The sequence below is a fragment of the Sorex fumeus genome, unplaced genomic scaffold (assembly GCF_029834395.1).
Source record: "Sorex fumeus unplaced genomic scaffold, SorFum_2.1 ptg000051l, whole genome shotgun sequence".
NCBI classification, from domain to species: Eukaryota; Metazoa; Chordata; class Mammalia; order Eulipotyphla; family Soricidae; genus Sorex; species Sorex fumeus.
In genome coordinates, this window is record NW_026606108.1 from 34789492 (window position 1) to 34810427 (window position 20936).

The following is a 20936-nucleotide window of genomic DNA, read 5'->3' on the forward strand; positions in this document are numbered from 1 at the left end:
TTGACCCAGCAATACCACTTCTGGGAATATATCCCGGAGATGCAAAAAAGTATAGTTGAAATGACATCTGCACTTGTATGTTCATTGCAGCACTGTTTACAATAGCCAAATCTGGAAAAAACCCGATTGCCTGAGAACAGATGACTGGTTAAAGAAACTGTGATACATCTACACAACGGAATACTATGCAGCTGTTAGGAGAGATGAAGTCAAGAAATTTGCATATAGGTGGATCAACATGGAACGTATCATGCTAAGCGAAATGAGTAAGAAAGAGAGGGACAGACATAGAAAGATTGCACTCACTTGTGGAATATAAAGTAACAGAATGGGAGAGTAACACCCAAGAGATAAGTACCAGGAGGATTACTCCACAGCTTAGAAGCTGGCCTCACATGCTGGGGGAAAAGATAGCTCAGATAGAGAAGGGACCACCAAGTAAAGGGTGCTAGGAGGACCCACTTGGGATGGGAGATGCAGGCTGAAAGTAGACTATCGACTGAACATGATGGCCACTTAATACCACTATTGCAAACCACAGCACTCAAAAAGAGAGAGAGAGCAAAAGGGAATGTCCTGCCACAGAGGCAGGGTGGGGTGAAGGGGATGGGGTGGGGGTGGTGGGAGGGATGCTAGGACCATTAGTGGTGGATAATGCACACTGGTGGAAGGATGGGTACTCGATCATTGTATGAATGAAATGCAGGCACGAAAGTTTGTAAGTCTGTAACTGTACCTCACTGTGATTTGCTAATAAAATTTTTTAAAAAAATAATTTTTAACTTTTGGGACAAACAAGATAGAGAGAAAAACAGGGAGTTTTTTTCTCCTTGTGATGTCATATTCCCTTGAGGTCTATGAGCCTTGTGTTCTTTTGGGGATCTATTTATTTTGCGACTTTAAATTCCTCTATTGTTTTTATTTTTAATGATTTTTTAAAAATCTGTCTATATCAGTGACTTAAAGAATTAAACTACTTTCATGTTTTCCAGCAAAAAAAAAAAAGAATACAAAGACAATCTAAAAAATGGGAAAGGATATTCCCCCAATACCCATCTGATAAGGGGTGGATATCAAGGATATACAAGGCACTGATTGAGCTCTATAAGAAGAAAACATCCAATCCCATCAGAAAATGGGGCAATGAAATGAACAGAAACTTTCTCAAAGAAGAGACCCAAATGGCAAAAAGGCACATGAAAAAATACTCTTTATCACTAATTATCAGGGAGATGCAGATCAAAACAACAACGAGATATCATCTCACACCATAGAGACTGGCCCATATCCAAAAGAACAAAAGCAACTGGTATTGGCGTGGATGTGGGGAGAATGGGACTCTCCTTCACTGCTGGTGGGAATGCCGACTGGTTCAGCCCTTTTGGAAAACAGTATGGACGCTTCTCAAATATTAGAAATTGAGCTCCCATTTAACCCAGCAATGCCATTTCTGGGAATATATCCCAGAGAGGCAAAAAAAGTATAGCAGAAGTGACATCTGCACTTGTACGTTTATTGCAGCACTGTTTACAATAGCCAAATCTGGAAAAAACTCAACTACCCGAGAACAGATGACTGGCTAAAGAAGCTTTGGTTCATCTACACAATGGAATACTATGCAGCTATTAGGAAAGATGAAGTCATGAAATTTGCATATAAGTGGATCAACACATGGAGAGTATTATGCTAAGTGAAATGAATCAGAAAGAGAGGGACAGACATAAAAGGACTGCATTCAGTTGTGTAATATAAAGCAACAGAAAAGGAGACTAACACCCAAGGATAGTAGAGATAAGGACCAGGAGGATTGCTCCATGGCTTGAAAGCTGGCCTCACATTCTGGGAGAAAAGGCAGCTCAAATAGAGAAGGGACCACCAAGTAAAGGATGCTTGGAGGACCTGCTCAGAATGGGAGATGTGTGCTGAAAGTAGACTATAGACCAAACTTGATGGCTACTTAATACTTGCATTGCAAACCACAGCACCCTAACGTAGAGAGAGAGTAAAAGAGAATGCACCTGGCACAGAGGCGGGGGGAATGAAGGGATGGGAGAGACACTTGGAATATTGGTGGTGGAGAATGGGCACTGGTGGAGGGATGAGTACTTGATCATTGTATGACTGAAAGTTAAGCACGAAAGTTGATAAGTCTGTAACTGTACCTCACGGTGATTCATTAAAAAATAAATAAATAAATAAATAAATAAATAAATAAAGTTAAGTAATGTGCACTGAAGTCTCTCATTCCTAAGTGATGATTCAAGAAAAAAATGGAAGCATGTGTCCACTAAAACACCTCTGTAAGATAGTAATAGCTGTTATAGTGATAGTAATATCGTAAGATAAGACCCTCTGGCTAGGGAACAACCTAAACACTCATTAGTAAGTGGATGAATCGATTCTTGTCTCTTCATCCAGTAAAATATAGCCCAACAGTACAGAAAACAAGAAACAGTACAGAAAATGGCAGCATCATAAAGAAACCTCAAGAACAAGCTGTGTGGAAGCACACACCTTGCAGGAATTCACTGACCTGAAGCTTTAGAACATGCCAGTGTTTGATGATTGAAGTCACTTCAATATTGACTGGATGAAAGTGAAGGGAATTAACTGTGAAAGATTTTGAAGGAAATTTTCTGGAGCTGCTGATGGAAAATCTCTAGAACTTGACTACAGTGGTGATTGATGTAAACATATGTGTAATAATATGCAGATATACACATAAACTTCTAGTTACATAAACTATACACATAGTTGTCAAAAGTCAGCAATTTTTATCCTCAAAATGGGTATACTTTTTACTTTGTATAAATTGAGCTTCTATATAGTTTTAAAAGGTGCTAACCAAGACTTTGAACCCATGGGAAGTTTTTCCAGTCCCTAAAACCAGCACAGAATTTAGAGATATAATTATGATACCTCAGTCTGTTTTTTCTGAATTTAAAGTAGAAAAAAAAAATCAAGCTTTTTTCTTAAAGGTATAGTCAGAAGGTCCTTAAAGCTTTGAATCACTGTCACTTTCACTTAAGTTTTCCTTCACAAAGGGCTCTCTGGTACTCTGTAATGAACAGGTGTTGTGCAACTGGAAGTTGCATTTTTAACTTTGGATTTGAAATCTTTAATTCTCTGTCTTGCTTTCTGCACAGGCAAAGTCGTCCTTCTGGGTTCTGGAAATATGACCAGGGTTGGCTTTTCATCCAGGGCCAGTAAAGTCCCTTGTTTATCAGTCATGTCTATTGAGCACACAAGAAATTTGAGGCCATTTAGATAATTTCCATGGGGAAAAAATCTTATTTCCATTATCTAGTGACAGTCATTTAAAAAATGTATTTTGCTTTTTCTAGAGAATTGATCCAAGGGCCCACTTTGGGGGTGGGGTGGTAGGGCGGGGTGGCGGGTATAGATGGACCATGTCCCGAGACAGGCACTGTTGCCGGGGAAGGAGGCAGATATTTATGGAGTGCCAAGCCGGGCCCAGTATCTTGTGTGGACTGTCAGATTTTTATTTCACCCTTCCAACAGTGCTCTCAGGAATTACTTCATATTTCACTGGGACTGACGGTCAGCCTGGTTAAGCAGTGTGGCTGTTTTTAAGGTCAGGGGCTCTCCCAGAGCTGTGTTGGTCCAGTGGTGCAGGCCTCGTGGTTCAGTGTGGGGAGTCCACAGGGTTTAGGGGCCACCAAGGCTGTACCCAGGAGTGTGGAATTGAACTCAGAGCCTCATGCATGCTAGGCATGTGCACTATCTTCTTAAACAGCACAGTTGTCATTTGTGAAGACTTAAACCTAGGCTCTTAGTGACCTCCCTAAACCCAGGATTGCTCTACAACATCTCACTGCAGACAAGCATGCGCCGACAGTGGCCAAGGAAATTCCTGTTTTGCCAGATCAGCAATGCCATCCTTTGCCTCCTATTCCACTGAGGCTGAAGACCATGCCAGGGTCAGCCCACAGCCGTGCCACCCTGCAGTAGGGTCAGCAAAACTTGTGTTTGATGTCCCTGAGCATCAGACTAATCCGGGCCCCTTCATCCCCCTAATTTTTGCAGAATGTACTTCTCCCTACATCTCACCCCACCTGGACAATCACACAATTTTCTCGTGAAAAGACCAACCCAAAGTTCTTAAGGTTTGGAAGGCTTGTGTTACCCTTCTCTGTCGAGGGCATTTTACACGGGATTGAATTTCTCCTCCTCAGGCACCAATGTGGGACCATGCACAGGAATCCCGCCCGCATTGGGAATATTCCGAATTGTTTCTTTGTCTTTTGCTCCCACTGCCCTGCAGTGGCCAGGTGCAGCAGAACTGGTAGGCAGGAGGTTCTGCACTGGGTGGTCCCGGTCCATGGGCTCTCAGTGGGCTCCCTTGGGCAGGGGGCACTGGGTTCCAGGGTTCTCAGTGCTGTGAAGCAGAAGAAATGCTTTTGTGCTGGGCTGGCGGGGAGGGTTCATGGGCAGGTCAGCGCCAGCATTCCTTCTATAGCCACCAGCAGCCGCCGCAGCCAGACCACGGGGAAGCCTGAGCAGGGGGGCACAGGCTGGGGAGAGGATGGGGAGGGGAGCGGCAGCTGCTGTTTGGTTTCCCTTTGGTCCCGGGGATTTAGATAAAAGCATGGCTTTTATTGATTGGGGAGGAAGGGGGCTCGGAGCAGCCAGCCTTCGCCCTTTTTTGTCTCTCTGAGCAAACATTTATTGAGCATTTACTGTGCTCTGGGCGTCCTGTGAAATCCTTTTTAGGCATTATCAGGTAGGAGCCGCCTGGCATGCCTGCCGCTCAGGTCTCCATTGGAGCGGAGGAGACGAAAGTCCAGAAAGGTTAAGTAATCTGCTGGAGGTCACACAGCCTCTCCCTGGGAAAGTGTGGGCCCTAGGGTGTCCTCTGCCTTGGACCATCCCTAACTGTTCTCCTTTTCTATCTTATACCCCCATGCCTTAATCCACTTATGACTCGGCCCCCAGGTAATCTTTCAGTCTCAGTGGCTGTCCTGTTCCATTGTATCTTCCCTGTAACCCCATAGCCCCCAGGGTGCACCCCAAGCCATCCCCCCAATCACTATCCCCATAACGCTGTCCCCCCCACCCCCATCCACTTGCTAAAGAGTTAAAAACGATCCAAGAGAATATGGCATCACTCATGAAATGGGTTTGCTGGTCCCAAGTCAGCAGGAGCCACGGGCCTCCTACTGTCTTCTAGACCCTGCTCCTCTTGTACTTCCTGCTATCAGGGGCTCTCTGTCTGCAAGGCTGCACTCAGAGGCTGTTTCCTGCCCAGGAGTAAAGGTACAGGAAGAAGCTGATGGCTGGTATGAGATGAAGTCTTGTCCTCCAGGCAGGCAAAGTTAATTAAAGTGTACACACACACACACACACACACACACTCACACACACACACACACACATACGCCCGGGGTGGGGGCAACCATCCACAAGGCCAGGGAGCTGCTGGGAGCCAGATGCAAGCAGGCAGGGATGGTTGCCAGAACCACATCGCGCAGAGGGCAGGTGTGATGGGGAAGCTGGGACCCCAGAGGGGCAGAGGTTATCCGGTTTGAGATCACAGCCTGAAATACATGGGACACAATTTGCTGAAATGAATTAGAACTCCAGCTGGGTATTCAGGTTGCACACAAACACTCTGAGAGGTATTACCGGTGGATCAGGGCTGCCCACTCTCGTTAATGAGCTGACGCTCTTGGGTCCACTGGCCTTCGTCTCCATGTGGAAGGCTCCCTGGGCCTGTTTCTTTTTTTTGTGGCACCAGGCCCACAACACTGTGATTGGCAGGGCACAGACCCTGAGTAGTGGGTCATGGTGCAGGGACTGCCCAAATAGACCCCCCAGGACCTTAACCTGAGCGTCACTGCACTGGGCTGGCAGGAGCAGGGCTATGCTGCCTCCACTGCCCCAGAGCTAATGCTCCCCAGAGGGTCCGTCAGTTCCACATTCTTCATTTTCATCAATGTTTCTGGGAGCAAATCCCTGGCTTGTTTGAACTGCACTTAGGGTGTAGAGTGGTCGGTCTCATTTCCAGCAAGCCTGGGAGCCAAGGCAAGGCAGAGCCACTGAGGTTCTCATTGATAAAATAGTGCTGGCTGAGGTCACACGGGGCAGAGCCCAGGGTCACTCTGGTGTCAGGCTGGGCATGCTCAGTTGTTCCTGTAGCTCCACTGCCTCCTCTCTCTGACTGGAAGACCAAAAAAGGCATTTCAGGTGCTGACCGTGACCTTGGGTCAGCCCCCCAGGTCTGTGTAAGTATGGGGTACAGAGTGGCAGAAGTGGCTGGGGGGCCATGTCTCTCCTTGACTGACCCACTACCCCAGCAGGTTCCCCTGCTGTGGTTATTGTGCTCCCTCAAGAGGGTTGGGGGGTGGGCAGCTGAGCCAGTGTGGCTGCGTTTCCGGTTTGCTTCCCAACTTGGTGAAAACAAAGGGAGTGACACCAAGGGCTGCTCAATCCTAAGGAGGAGGAGGCTGCAGTCTGCTTCACAGAAGGTCACGGGACCAGTGTGGGGCGGTGACACACTGACCATGGAGTGACCAAAGTGTGACTGTGGCTATAAGGACACCAGGAGGCACCTGCCTGTTGCCCCTGGGAGAGCCAGAAGGGATCACTCAGCCCAAACACCTTCTCACCTCACTGTGCAATAATGGTGACCTGGAGCCCCAATTTTGTTTACCCTACTGCCTCCATTTCAGAAAAATCACTCAACTCCCCTTCCCTTCTTTCAGCAACCAAGCAGCCCCTCAGTTGTGCCCGAGGTTGCTTCTCGCATCATTCCTGCACCCCTTCTGGGAGGGGCGTCATCTACTTCAGCTAAGACCAGTGGCAAGGAGGAGCTCTCACAGGAGCCCCACACAGACCTCAGGTGTGCTGGCCCTGGAGAGAAGCGGGGCTTCCTACCCACTCCTCCTCTTCCTCCTCCTCAGGTCTTGAGGGCCAGGGCTGGCTGACCCTGCCGGTCAGACTCCCCTGGCAGGCCGGCCCTGTGCCTGCCCAGCGCCCCCTCTGCAGGGAGACACAGAGACCGGTTAAGACCCTGGAGTCCATTGTTCAATCCATCAGGCTAATCTGCAGGCCCCTCGATAAGCACAGGGATCAGGTTTCAGGGAGATTTTCCCGGGATTACTCCTAGTAGCCGCTCAGTCTAGACAGGCCTCTCAGTTACAGAGGTGCAGACAAAGGCAAGGACCGGTGGTGCCCCGCCATGAGGCAACCCAGGGCTCTGTCCTAGCCTCCCCTCCAGCCCCCATCCCTGGTGCTCCTCTTCCTGAGGACCGGGACAAAGATGAAACCAGCTCCTTATCCACTGCTCAGGCGTACCTGAGCCCTCCCAGCGGGGCTCTTAAGCCATGTGGATACACCGAGGCCTGGTCCCAAGTGAGGGGTTCCTCACACGGCAGCAGATTGGATGGATGTATGGTTGGATGTTTGAATGGATGGATGATTGATTGCATGGATGGGTGGATAGGTAGATGGATAAATGAATGGATGTATAATATATGGAAGATAAATGGATAGTGAGGAATCAGTGCAGAGATAGGTGGATGAATGGATGAATAGGTGGGGAGGAGTAGATGAATCTGAGTAACTTTCCTAAGATAGAATTGGTGACTTTCCTCTCCTCCTCTGACCCTAGCCCCGGGGCACGTGGAGAGCAGCACTGAGGCTGGGTGTTATGAGTGGTCTCACCCTCTAGTTGAAGATATGGCCCCTCTTCCCAGTTTCCCTGAAAGATGAGCTGGAGACACATTGCAATCTTTTTAGCTTCTGGGGGACATGCAGGTATAGCCCCACCCTCTCAGAGATTTCTGTGTTCAAATAGGGAATGCTACCCATCTCAAGGTTTGGGAACAGAGCCAAGGGAGGGATCTCTAGGCAGTGAGTTGGGCGGGGGGGGGAAACAATCTTTGGTGGGTCTATGTGTGCACAGAGTAGGGGAATGTGAGGAGACAGGCAGGATGACCCTGTTCCTCATTATTCAGCACATCTTCCTTGAGCTGGAAACAGGTCTGGTCCCTTTTCACATGACTTTCTGCATCTCACCATCTCACCCACTTGCCCTCTGACAGAGTTAAAGACTTGGCTCAAGAGAAGAAGGCATCACACATGAAATGGATTTGTTCATCCCAAGACAGCAGGAACAAAAATCAGAGGAGGGCAAAGGATAGTCCTGTTGGTAGCCATGGTTACGTGGAACCCTCTATCTTTCTGGACAAATGGCTCCCACTATACGGGGTGCCCCTTTGTGGGGAACTCCAATGGGAAACTGACCATGAAGGGCTGGACACAGAGTATGGTGCATGAGGTACTTGCCTTGCTCACAACTGATCCAGGTTCAAGCCCCAGCACCACTTAGGATCCCATATGTCCCACCATGAGTGATGCCTGAATGCAGAATCAGGAGTAAGCCCTGAGCACAACCCATGGGTGGCTCCAAAGCCAGAAAACAGAAGATTAAAAAAACTGTGCATGGGAAATTGGGGGGCAGAAGCAGCATCCAAGTGGTGTCTGTGAGCATAAATGCCCACCCTTCCCCACCCCCATAGTCTAACCATCCAGCCTGGGCTCTGAGTTCCATAGGTCCAAGTGCACACTGAGCAAAAGAGCATGGAGTAGGGTGAGAGGACAGGACACAGGGAGAGGAGGAGGAGCATGCAGTTTGTTTGATTTGCCCATGCTTAGGACTTACTCTGGCTCTGTGCTCAGAGCTTAGGAGACCATATGGGATGATGAGGGGTGTGACCTGGATTGACTACGTGCAAGGTAAGTGCCCTACCCACTGTCCTATAATTACAGTCCTAGGAGGAACATGCAGAATAGAGTCTCAGTACCCTGAATCACAGCCTGGGTCTGCCCTTTGCCAGCTGTGTGGCTCATGCGGGTCAGTGGAGCACCTGGACCTCTGTTTTTTCATCTATGAAACGGGAACTTGGTGAGGCTCCTTCTGAGGTAGCATTGGACAAGGAAGGGCAGTGAAAGGAGATAGCCCCTGAGAAAGGCTGGCCCCTGAGTTGAGTGTGGGAAGTCGGGGGCTGAGGGGGCTCTCAAGCCCTGCGCAATCGACTCATTTCCTTTTGCATCAACGCGTGAAGTACACCACTGGGCTGGAAACGGGTGCCGGCTTCTTTCTGAAACAGAGGCTTGCATCTCCAGCAAGCCATGCACGGCCGCTTTAGACGAGGCGAACAGGGTCCTAATGAAATCAGCATGTGCTCATTCATGGCCATTAGCACTATTAGCTGCTGTTCATGAGATGAACCATCATCCATTCTGGGTCCATGAATGAAGGATGTCAGGCAGAGGAGTGGGAAGGCTTCCCTGGGGTGCCAACCCACACCCGTCCCCGCCAACACAGTATTTAGTCCTTGTTGCAAACCCGGGAGGCCCATCTTCGGATGTAAGGAACTTTATAGTGTGTGAAGTATGATAATGTGCCCCGAGACACACACAGCTGCTATGTATATGTGTGTGTGTGTGTGTGTGTGGAGGGGGGGTAACGGTGTGTGCCCCTGAAATCTGCATCCTCTATTGATTGCCAGTAAATCCTTTGCAGATATTTCCCCTTTCCTTCCTCCTCTTTCCCCCTCCTGTCTTCTTCAAGCCTCTCAGTCAGAAGCCATCAGTGGGTGCTATGGTGGAGTGAGAGGCTCTCCATGCTCACAAGATACGGTAAAACCACTCCAAAGTCTCAAAACAGCCACTTCTTAATCTGCTGCCATCCTGTAGAAGTCATTTCTTTCTACTTTTGTTTTTCTTTTTGGGTCACACCCGGCAATGCACAGGGGTTACTCCTGGCTCTGCGCTCAGGAATTATCCCTGGCGGTGCTCAGGGGACCATATGGGATGCTGGGAATCGAACCCGGGTCGGCTGCATGCAAGGCAACCGCCCTACCTGCTGTGCTATTGCTCCAGCCCCTAGAAGTCATTTCTTTGAGAAACAGTCTGCCAGTTTCTGAAAGAGGAAAACGTGGACTCACTGCCCAGTCCTGTGCCTGCCTGCAGCCGCCCCAGTGCCAGCAGAAACACATCTCAGCACGAGCACTGGCACAGCACAGGTGGAGGCTCTTACAGCCCGGGGGGCTGTGGGGCCCACGCTGTCAGAGTCTCTGAGTGGGACATGCTCTCCTCTACCCAGCGTCTCGTGCCACCGCCTCTTCCTTCTGCCTTCAACGCCCAGAGCACATCACATTACTCAGACTCCTCTGCTGCCTCTTCCACTTTTAAGGACCCTTGTGTGTACATCAGGCCTGTCCTGGTCATGCCAGCTAATCTAGTTTTCTTAACCTCCGCTGATTAGCAACTTTAATTCTGTCTGCAATCTTAATCCCCCTTTGCCACAAAACATAACGTCTTCATAGGTTCAGGGATTAGACTGGCCCTAAAGACTGTAATCCAGGAAGTCACTTACTTTCCTAAAGTCAGTGGACCAGCCTGTTGGACATCTTTGGGAGCCATTAGTCTGCCATCCCAGGAGAAATAAAAGTACGTGTCCACACACTGCTGCACACGAATGTCCGCAGCAGCAGTGTGAGGCCCAGTAGACCAAAACTGGCAACAATGCAAATGCCCATCAGCTGGTTGGTGAAGAGAGTGTATTTCCATACAATGGAAAATGGTGCAGCAATAAACTGGCTGGAACCTCTGATACATATTGCAACACAGATAAACATCAAAGCATTATGCTAAGTGGAATAAGTCAGGTGCCAAAGATTGATTATATGAATCCTGGTATGTGACATTTTCAGAAGAGACAAGTCTACAGAGAAAAAAACAGATTAGTGGTTGCCTGGAGAGGGTGCCCGGGGATCAGCTGCAAGTGGTCCCTGGAAATGGGGGCGATGGAGGTTCCAAAACTGAGATGTGATGCACACCCTCTGGATTTTCTAAGAAAGCATGGAATTGTTTACTTAAGGTGGATTGGTTTTATGGTAATTTATAGTTCACTAAAGCTGTTTAGAGTAGAAGTATACATACAGGCTGGGAGAGAATGTGTCCCAAGATGTTGAGGGCCACCCAAGAAAGGTAATACTGTGACAGTCCCATGGTAATAGTGTGTAAGTACTGTGAGAGTATTGTGAGAATAGCACCAAAGTGGTGCTATGGCAGCACCGTGTTCATAGTGTGGAAATAGTGTCATAACTTTGCGGGAGAACTATGGCAGCACTGTGTAGCACCATTGTGGAGGACAGTGGGAGTACTGTGATATAAAACAGGAACACTGTGGTAGTTATAAGGCAGGGAGTACTGTAGGAGTACTGTGGGGTTTGAGCATTTGGTTATTCACGGAGTGGGGGGAGAGGGGGCATTGGACAGCAAAGTAAATATGCCGAGGGTTGTGGGGGAAGGTCAGTTTACCTGTTCTCATAGGAGGGAGTGAAAAGTAAAGAAGAGAAAAGCTGGAGCGGATCTGGTATTGTTAGATGGGATTGGTAGTACTGGTGTTAATCCGAGGTTCTCGACATGGAGCAACTGTGACAGTCTCAGGTATTGCTGGTTTCTATCCACTGGGAGAATCTGAAGCCTCAGTCCCTTTGTAGCCACCATCACATTTAATGGCTCAGATAATGGTTTCTAGCACCATTTTCTACACCAGGGACCCAGACTCCAGAGGCACATTTGATTCCAGATCTGGGGAATCATGAGTTGGAAATATCTGCCAGAATGTGTAACATGTCAAAAGAACAAGAAGGCCAGCTTGCAGGGCTCCCACTGGCCCCAGGTGGGACAAAGGACCCTCAAAATGTGGGTGTCAGTCCATCAAGGCAGCAGCCCTCACGTCTGCACGGGTATAAATGCATCCGCAAAACAGAGAAGGCTCTTCATGGGAGAATGCCAACCGCTTAGTGGAGGAGTGACGGACTAGAAAAACCTCGTTCAGCACTCACGGTAACTATAACTGATGCAGGCAAGGGTAATTCAAATGATTTCCAAAATAAATGAAAAAGTGCTTCTGGACTGATATCAGGCCTTGCTGACATCCAGAACCTACTCAGATCCATGGCACTGCTGTCCCTGCCCTCATCTCCCAGCATGTCTGTGCTGTTGTCAGTTTCCCCCTGGAGCTGGTCCTAAAGGTCTACCCACTGGCAGCTCTGGTCTGTCACGTCTTGTCAGACATGACCCAAGACCTGCTTTCAGGGACTTACTGCATGAACAGTAAGGGTCTCATGTATGGAGTCATGTGCCCACGCAAACGCCCTGTGATCTATCTCCTGCACATTCTGAAGCAGTATGGTTACCTCGGAGTTGACTTTAAGTTGTCTCACCTTTACTTTGTATGGAGATGTCCAGTTTTTTCTCCTAAAGCAGAACTGTCATGACCTCGCGTTTGCCTGACACTGGCTTAAGAACAAGCAGTCTCTGGTCAGCCCTGGAGCTCAGAGGCGGTCGAACATGAGCAGCCCGCTCTGAGGGACCTGTCCACTGGCAGCCACTTGTGAGGTAACTCCAGGGAGACCGTCCAGGGAAAACACCCGCCAGATGCGTCTCTGAGTTAAAATGAGCAAATCCTTAGCTGTGGGGGAGCCAAGCCATTGCCTCAGCCACACCTCTGAGTGCTGTCGCCAAGATGAATGCCGTTTCATCACTGCCAGCCACACATTCCACAGCCTCTGTACCAGCGTTGTGGACCAGGGGCTGTATCTCTGTGCCTGTGGCCACCTTTCCCTCCTTTCCAGGGCCCAGGAAGAAGCTCTTGGTGACAGAAGATTCCCTGAGACAATTGTTTTCTGTGGAGACCACATTGTCGGCCACCCCTCTGGCCTGCAAGACGTGACAGGACAAGTGGCCCTGGTCTCTGGGAAGCTTACCCAGGAGCTTGGTATGTCACCCAGAAATTAAACATTTATCATCCTGGACTTGGAGATGTAGTTTCTGGATTTAGGTTGTGCCGAGCTCTTCATAGCAACTTGAGAGCAGCTCAGGAATGAGAGAGGCCGTCCACATCCACTTCCAGAGGGAGGAGCTGGCTGCACAGGGAATTTTCTGGAAGAGTCAGATAGGCCTTCCTTGGGTTTAGGCTGGGGTTGCATTAGAAAAGTGTCAGGAGCACCCCTATGGACGGCTTGCTGCCAGGCACAAGACAGTTTCTTCAGAACAAGATGAGTCGAAGTGGCCGGCACAGAACCTTCTTTTGGGCCCTGTCCAGCAGATTTGAGAAGCTTTAGCTCTCTGCGTGTGATTGGATACATGGGCACAGAGGTGGGGCTCAGGTCTTGCTTAGGTCTGCCAGGAAAGCAGTGTAGGCAGATATTTCCTCTCGGACCCTTTGGAGTTCAGAGGACTGCTGTGGAGGATATCACAGTAGAGGCCCATGCAGCCCGCTCCAGGTAGCATGTTTCCTGCAAGCTGCCTGCCAGTTCTCTCTCCCCAGTGAAGGACGCAAGGATCTATGGGCAGTTCCCAGAAAGGACTTCCTGTCAGGCACAGGCCCATGAGCCACCTTTATGAACATTACTGTCTTTGGGGTTGTAGTGGATTCATTTCAGTATATCCAGGTGTGAATTTCTCTGTACTTCTTGGGGTTACTTGGGCTTCCTAAATCTTAGGCTTCCACCTTTACCAATTCCAGACAAGTGTCGTTAGTCCCTTATGGTTTCCTCCCAGACCTCCAACTTCCTTCAGGAAGTCTGACGAGACACACAGCACACAGGCTTAATCAGGCTCCCATGAGTTCAGGGCTGGGAGTGTTGCCTTTCTGCCCCAGGCTTGTACCTTAACTCTGGCGGCTGAACTCCATTCTGAGGCTCAGGTTCTGGTCTGATCCACTTGTGTCTCACTACAGGACATGGATAGAAGGAACAGCAATGATCCCAGTGGATTCTTGGGCACATGAGAGGTCAAGAGACACCCCAGAAGCAAGTAGAACCTCTGCACACATCATTCCTCCTCTTTCCACTGGCCAAAAGGACTCATCAGCTTAGGGGCTTGGCAGGCAGGGAAAAAAGCACACATCCCTCTTGGAGGGCTGAGGAAGGAGGATGGTTTGCTGGAGAAAAAACACTGCACATGACCATAGCTACAGCCTATCTGAAAACTCAAGCAAAATGCACTTTCTCTCTCTCCAAGAGAGTCTGGAAGCCCCATTAATGGTTTAATTAACAGAAATCGCAGTACCAGTTTCAGCATGTGAAACGTCATCCCAGATCTATGCTTGACAGAGTTTTACACTCAGGAGTTCTTGATCCATTCAGAAAGAAGGATAAACTGTTTCACAAATAAGTCCAAACATTTTTCCTAGAAAGTAAGAATTCCACACAGGTTACCAGACAGGGATTTGCAAAGAGAATCAGCTTTCCAGATTCTTCCAGATCAGGCTGTGGCAGAGAGGCCCGCTCAGTCATGATCCCTGCTGCCAGTCCCGCCATGCCCTGCCCTCCCTGGAGCATGTCCACCCTGGCCTTCCTGGGCCAGGCACTGAGACCTGCCCTCTCGGAAGTCCCTGTCAGTTAACCATCTGAGGTCTGTGGGTTTGATCTTCTGCAGCACAACATAAACTGGCCTCATGTACTTAGACTGACTCCCAAGTGCTAGAAAGATTTTCATCGGACCCCCTCTACCATGACCAGCTCAGAGTCAGACTGAACTATGAGGCCCAAAACAATCTTTGCAGAGGTGCTTGATTTCAACACCCCAGACAGTTCGACCACACTGAGACTCCCTCGACAGAGCTTTAAGCTGAAACCTTGTCTTGGTACTTTGTGTTCTAGTATTTGCAGTTGTGGCCTGTAGAGTGTGAAAGATCTGGGAGTTTTTTTTAAATCTATTCCTGTCTCTTTTAATCTAGTCCTGTCTCTTTTTACATTTTTTTAATTATTTGTTTTAAATTGAATCGCTGTGAGATATACAGTTATAAGGCCGTCCATAATTGGGTTTTAGTCCTACAATGTTTCAACACCCATCCTTTCACCAGTGTCCATTTCCCACCACAAATGTCCCCAGTGTCTTTCCCATCACTTTCCCCACCTACTGCCAGTACTATCTCTTTCCTGCCATGTAACCCTGGGGAGGTCATTTAAGGTCTTACACTGCAACGTCGGTGTTCTCTAAGGTGGGGAGGGCTGTTCCTCACAGAATCACTCATTAATTATATTAATTACATGGGGACATACAGCTAGTACATGTATAAGGCATTTGCCTTGTGTGCTGTTCGATCTCTGACACCACATATGGTTCCCACACCTGCCCAGCACTGCCAGGAGTGATCCCTGAGCACAGAGTCAGCAGTAAGCCCTGAGCATCACCAGGTATGGCCCAGAATCCAAAACAAAATTTAAAAGTAGCAAATTGTTATACTTAATATAATTAAGTATAATTAATAATTATTCAATATTGTTAATTATCTTAATACTCAATATCATTTATTAAGTATTTGCCATTCATATACACATACATGGGCATTGTTTTTGATTTTTAAATTTTGGGCTACACTTAGCAGTGTCCAGAGCTTATTCCTGGCTCTGTGCTCAGGGGTCACTCCTAGCAGTGCTTCGGATCATATGGGGTACCAGGGATCAAACCAGAATTGGCTGCATGCAAGGCAAATGCTTTATCTGCTGTAGTATTTCTGTAGCCTTGTTGTTTAATGTTCACAGTAAGTTTATGGTGTGTGTGTGTGTGTGTGTGTGTGTGTGTGTGTGTGTGTAGTTAGTAGTTTATAAATAAGCCATAAACTCAGAGTACATAAGTGACTTGCCCAAAGTCTCAGCTGCCAAGCGGCACAGCTGTGTTTTGAACCCAGAAACTCCTGTGTTCCATTTTTTTTAGCTGCTGAGATTTACCCACTGGTACCCGGCGGGTGCAGCCAGGGGTGGTTCTGTGGATGTCTCTAGCCTGTTTGGCACGGATGAGTGAGTGGGGAGAGAGCTGCTGGCAGTTTCTGCAGCCCCGGTCACAAGGAGCCCGCGCTGTGCCCCTGGCCCTGCAGAGTGGCAGGGTGGAACACTGCTGGAACACTGTCCAGGACATGGCTGGGCAGGAAGATGCCCACCCTCAGCAGCAGGGGGACCGAGCCAAGCACTGCAGTGCCAGTTTCTGTCCCCTCTCCCCCCACCTCTGGGTGGAAGTTTGAGTCTGGGTCCTGGAGACAGGAGCTGTGGGCTGGGAGGGGGATGCGGGGTGCGGGGGCAGGAGCAAGCAAGGTGGCTCAGATGGAAGGCTAAGTTCAAAGCAGAAAGGAAGCTCTCTTAAAAGCCAAGTGTCGGGCTGATGGAGGATGGTTGAGAATTCCTAGTAAAATTTTACAGCTTCCGCGTTTTCCCTCTTCCAAATCTTCCCACGAAGCTGCGCATCTGGGGGGCCGCCTTGGTTGAGTGAGGCAGGAGCCACCATAAGCCAGGTCAGTCCCACAGACAGCACTCTGTAACTAGGGGGTGCTGTGCCCTGGGCCCAGGCTAGTGGGGGACACAGTAGGCACAGAGACATCTGCAGGGACCAGGGTGGCACAACCACCGCTCGGCCACATGTGGCTGAGGGACTGTGCCCTGTCCCTTTCATGCATCCTGACTGGGCACCACACAAACATGTGGAAGGTTCACTTTCTCCTTTATAGGAGTCTATAAAAAGGCTCTTAAACTGGAATCCTAGGGCTGCAAGGAGACATGCTTGGGGTCAGCCCCGGGGAAGTTGCTTCCCCTGCAGCACAGAGCTGATGCCGGATGGCCGTGGGCCTGGCCTCTGAGTCCCCAAGAAGGCCAGCTCAGCCCCAGCTCTCCTCTTTCGGAACCTTTCCCCAGGCCGGGGGAGCCCCAGGCCCCAGGGTATGTGAACAAGCTGGGCCTGTGCGAGAGGAAGCATCTGAGCACGTGAGCTCAGGACTAATCCTCCCTGGAATTGGGACCTGAGGTGCCCTGTGTGGGGGGAGTGCTCCCAGGGGCTACCACTGTGCTCCTGGAAGCCTGATCTGAGTCACCTCCCCAGGAGGCACCGCTGGGTGAGAGGCGTCCCGCAAAGGTTCCCTGACTCTGGGGAGCTCCATTTGCTTGTCTTGTCCCCTTTTGCCCTTAGCCACGTGACGAGGTGACTATCCCTGCCCCAGCTGTCAGTCTCTCAGGGTTGCCACAGGGTAAGGGATGAGAGGGTTTGAGGGTGCAGGAAAGACTGCTGGTCTGCCTAGAGCCCCAGGCCTAGTTAGTGGCTGACAGGAATGGGGGGTCCACTCCCAGACCTGTGTGCCCTCCTCAGTGTGAATCCCGACCATGCTTGGAGAACAAGCACCTGGATTGGCCTGTTCACAGGTTACCTGAGTCCCCTTCTTATGCTGCTGGCCCAGTCAGCCCTGCCTGCTGGCGCTTGCACTGGGTTGAAGGGGTGGGAGAACAGCCCTGCTGGGATGGGGGTCAGTAAGTACCATGTCCCCCTGAGGACAGAGTGGGTTGGCAGACAGAGGGTTGCTCACTAGCCAGCAGTGGCCCCTCACACTTTGTCCCGGACATGGTCCCAACGCAGCCCCTCAGTCCCAAATTAGGCTCCAGTCTGCACTCTCCCAGGCCCAGGCTATGCCTAGAGGGAGGAAAAACGGCAGGAAGGGAACAGTCTGGAAAGAGGGTCAGCCCTCAGGCATCCCTCTGCTCAGAGCCCAGGAGAGGAGCAGGCTGGCCTCACAGCTCACTACTCTGGCCCCTCTCTGTGCTCAAGTTCCCTCACCTGAATCTGCCTTTTCATGCGCAGATCTGGGGTCCCTCCTCTGTTAGATGGACTTGGCTTTCACACGATCTGGAGACGTGTCGCTCAGTCGACATTTTGGTTCTCGTTTTTGGATCACACCCAGAGGTGCTCAGAGCTTTTTCCTGGCTCTATGCTCAGGGATCACTCCCGACAGTTCTTGAGGGACCATATGTGTGTCAGGAATTGAACCTGGGTCAACAGCAGAGGGCTGGAGCCAAGCACTGCAGGGCCACCTTCTCCCATTCCCATCCCCCACATCTGGGTGGAAGTTTGAGTCTGGATCCTGGCGACAAGGGCTGCAGGGTAAGGCAAGTGCCCTGCCCTCTGTACTGTCTCTCCTGAGTCTCCCTCTACTCTGCACATGGCCTAACTCCTCCTTACTACAATAGCACCTTCACACACACAGCCACGTCTGCCTTAGTATGTGGGGGACACTGAGAGCCACCTGGTTGGGCATCAACCCATGTGCAGATGAGCTGGTGGCATCAGCCTGACAAAGATTCTAGCCTTGGGACGCTCCTGACCTCTGCCTTTGTCAGAGCAACCGAAGTCTGCTACGGGTAGGTTTGCAGCACTGTGCAAACCAAGTCCATCTGACAGAGGAGGGACCCCCGACCCCCACTGACTCCCGAAGCATCTTGCCCAAGAGGACTGGTGGGCCCAGCTCCCTGTGCCTACCCGTTCCTCAGACCACAAAAACCAAGGCCCAGCCAAACCGGCACACAGAGATGGAGTCTCCGCCATGTGTGGTCACTTATGCCACCCTCCCCCACCCCCTCCACCTGTCCTGACAGTCTGATAGTGGGGTGACCAGGACAGGGAGTAGCTTCTCATTTCTCGGCTGTGGCAGGAGGCACAAGATCCCCTGAGATCAAGGGAGCTCAGTCTAGGGGTGTGAGCAGGTCAGTGCTCAGGGGTTCGCTGAGCCCATGGCCCCTACTGCACTCCCACCCGCTGCCGGGCCATATGCTGGAGCCTGAACAGGGCCCTGGGTGAGGTGGTCCTGCCTTAGCAGGACAGGGGGTCCTGGGGTGGGGGGACTGTCAGCGAGTAGCTTAATGGGCACATTGTCCCCGCGCTGCCCGGAGCACCTCCTGGCCACTTCCTCGCCCGCCGGGGGCTGGATGAGCTCATGTCTGAGGCTGCGGGCGGTGCAGAGAGCCCAGCCCTGGCTGCTGGGAGGCCGGGCGACCGCGCACGCTGCCGGGCGGCGGGGTCGTGAAGCGGAACGTTGTAATGAGCGACGTGGGCTGGATTTATGGGGCCGCGCACGTGCACCCGGCCTTCCTGCGAGGGCCTCCGCGCAGGAGCAAAAACAAGGCCTGGCCCGGCGTTGGCGCGACTGGGTCTTAACAAGAGCCCACTAATTACTGGAAGCTCCCCCGCCGCGCGGGATCCCAGTGTCAGCTTGAGCTTTGCCGGAGTCCCCAATGCAGGGGAGGGCGGGGAAAAGCCAAGGCTTGTCTCGTCCTTGCTCTTTGCGTCAGCAGGAGAAGGCCTCTCCTCACTTTTTCTCATCTGCAAAGTGGGGCAAGCGCCCACAGCGGCCACTAGGCGGCAGTGTGCCAGAGGAGAAGGAGTTGGCATCAGTTTCCCTTCTGCCTTTGACTCTGTTCCGCCCACTTCCTGTTGTGCCATCCAAGTGCCCTCACCTAAGGAGCCAGGTGACAATGATCCCTTTGCCAGGTCATAGAAGGATGGGCACAGGATGCTTGTGAACTCCCTCATCTCTCCAGCCCTGCACTGGGCGTGCTACTCCTCACACCGAGGCTCACAGCTCTGGCTCTGTTTGGATTTTGGGGGGAAGTTTGGGGGTTCTCCAGACGACTGTGTCCAGGAGGGGCCTCCCATCAATTCTCAGTCAACAGGTGCATCAGTGTGGGTCCAGCAATTGCACTCAGCAGTGCTGAGTGCCACCAGGGTGATGCTCAACGGTGCTTGGGTTGGGGTGCGGAGGCAGGTGATGCCGGGGAGCAAATCCAAGGATTTATACCTGTCAGGCATGTGCTCTGAACCATGGGCCCAGCCCTGCGGCTAACATTTTCCTCCAGAGCATGGGGGGTAGCAGATGGCTCTCATGACCCTGTGCCATGGTGATTTTACCTCTGTGCTCAGGTCTGGGGCATACTGGGTGCTGCTGGTATAGGAGTGGGATGTGGCCTCCTGTCCAGGCAGGGGCTCTCCGAAGCTTCTAGACTCAGGACATGCTGCTCAGGACCCTGGAACACTGGTCCTGTTGCCGATGTACCTGCCTATTAAGATGTGTGGGATCAATGGCCTCAGAGAAGCCCTGAAGTGAGAGGGGGAGGGGGGATGCTGGAGGGGACACAGAAGGTATGGGTGAAAACCCTGGGGAAGCGGGGTTTGATGTTGCCCCCTTCCAGATGTTGGGATTTGCCCACAGTTAGCTCCATGGGGCCACCAGGCTAGTGGTCCGGCATGCACCCAGTGAGGTGCTCCATGAGGTGCTCCACCAGGCTAGGTGCATCCTCCATGGGGGGAAGGGCCTGCCCCAGTGTGGGAACCTGCAGTCAGGACCTCTGTGGGACCTAATGAGGGGCTACTGGGTTTCAATTACACGCTGGGCCAGCTCTGCACAGGGTGACTGACAGCTCATTACCCTGCTGCCATTTTGGGTGGTGGAACTTAATCTCCCAGGTGGGAAGCCGATCAATTTGCCCATCTGCCACAGCTGAGCCGGCGGGAACTTGACTCTAATTTATTCTCTTCTGCCTCAGGGGCCTCCTGGTTCCAGCGTGTGGAGTTCTTGGAGCACCAGGGCCAGCAGCAGGGCTCAGTCACGTGTGGGGGAATGAAGGGCGGGTTTGGGGGTGCACTGTGCTATTTGCATCAGACACACTGCCCAGAGTCCAGGGTGCTCGCCGGGCACAGAGGACCTGCCACCCTGGCTGTGACCCAGACTCTTGCTTCCTGGGTTCTGGGCATAAGAGAGCCGGTGGTTCCAGGCCTGCATGAGCTGCCACTGTGCCACTTTGAGGGGTGCTCCAAGGCCCACTCCTCAGTGATGGCATGACCCGGCATTGTGTCCGGATCACAGGAGTGGCACACCTGCCACGTGAGCAGGAGCCCCCAGCAGACTCTGGGGGCAAACTGGGGTGCCCCCCCTCTCAGCATCCTCAACGCCTGGGGGCGTGCAGAAAATCCACACCTACAGATGAATGCAGTGAGGAGAACTGGCGGTTGTTTAGTTGGAGCTGCTGGCTTGCACTCAGGTGGGGGATGTCTGCGTCCTTGAATTCTTGTGGCTCCAGGTG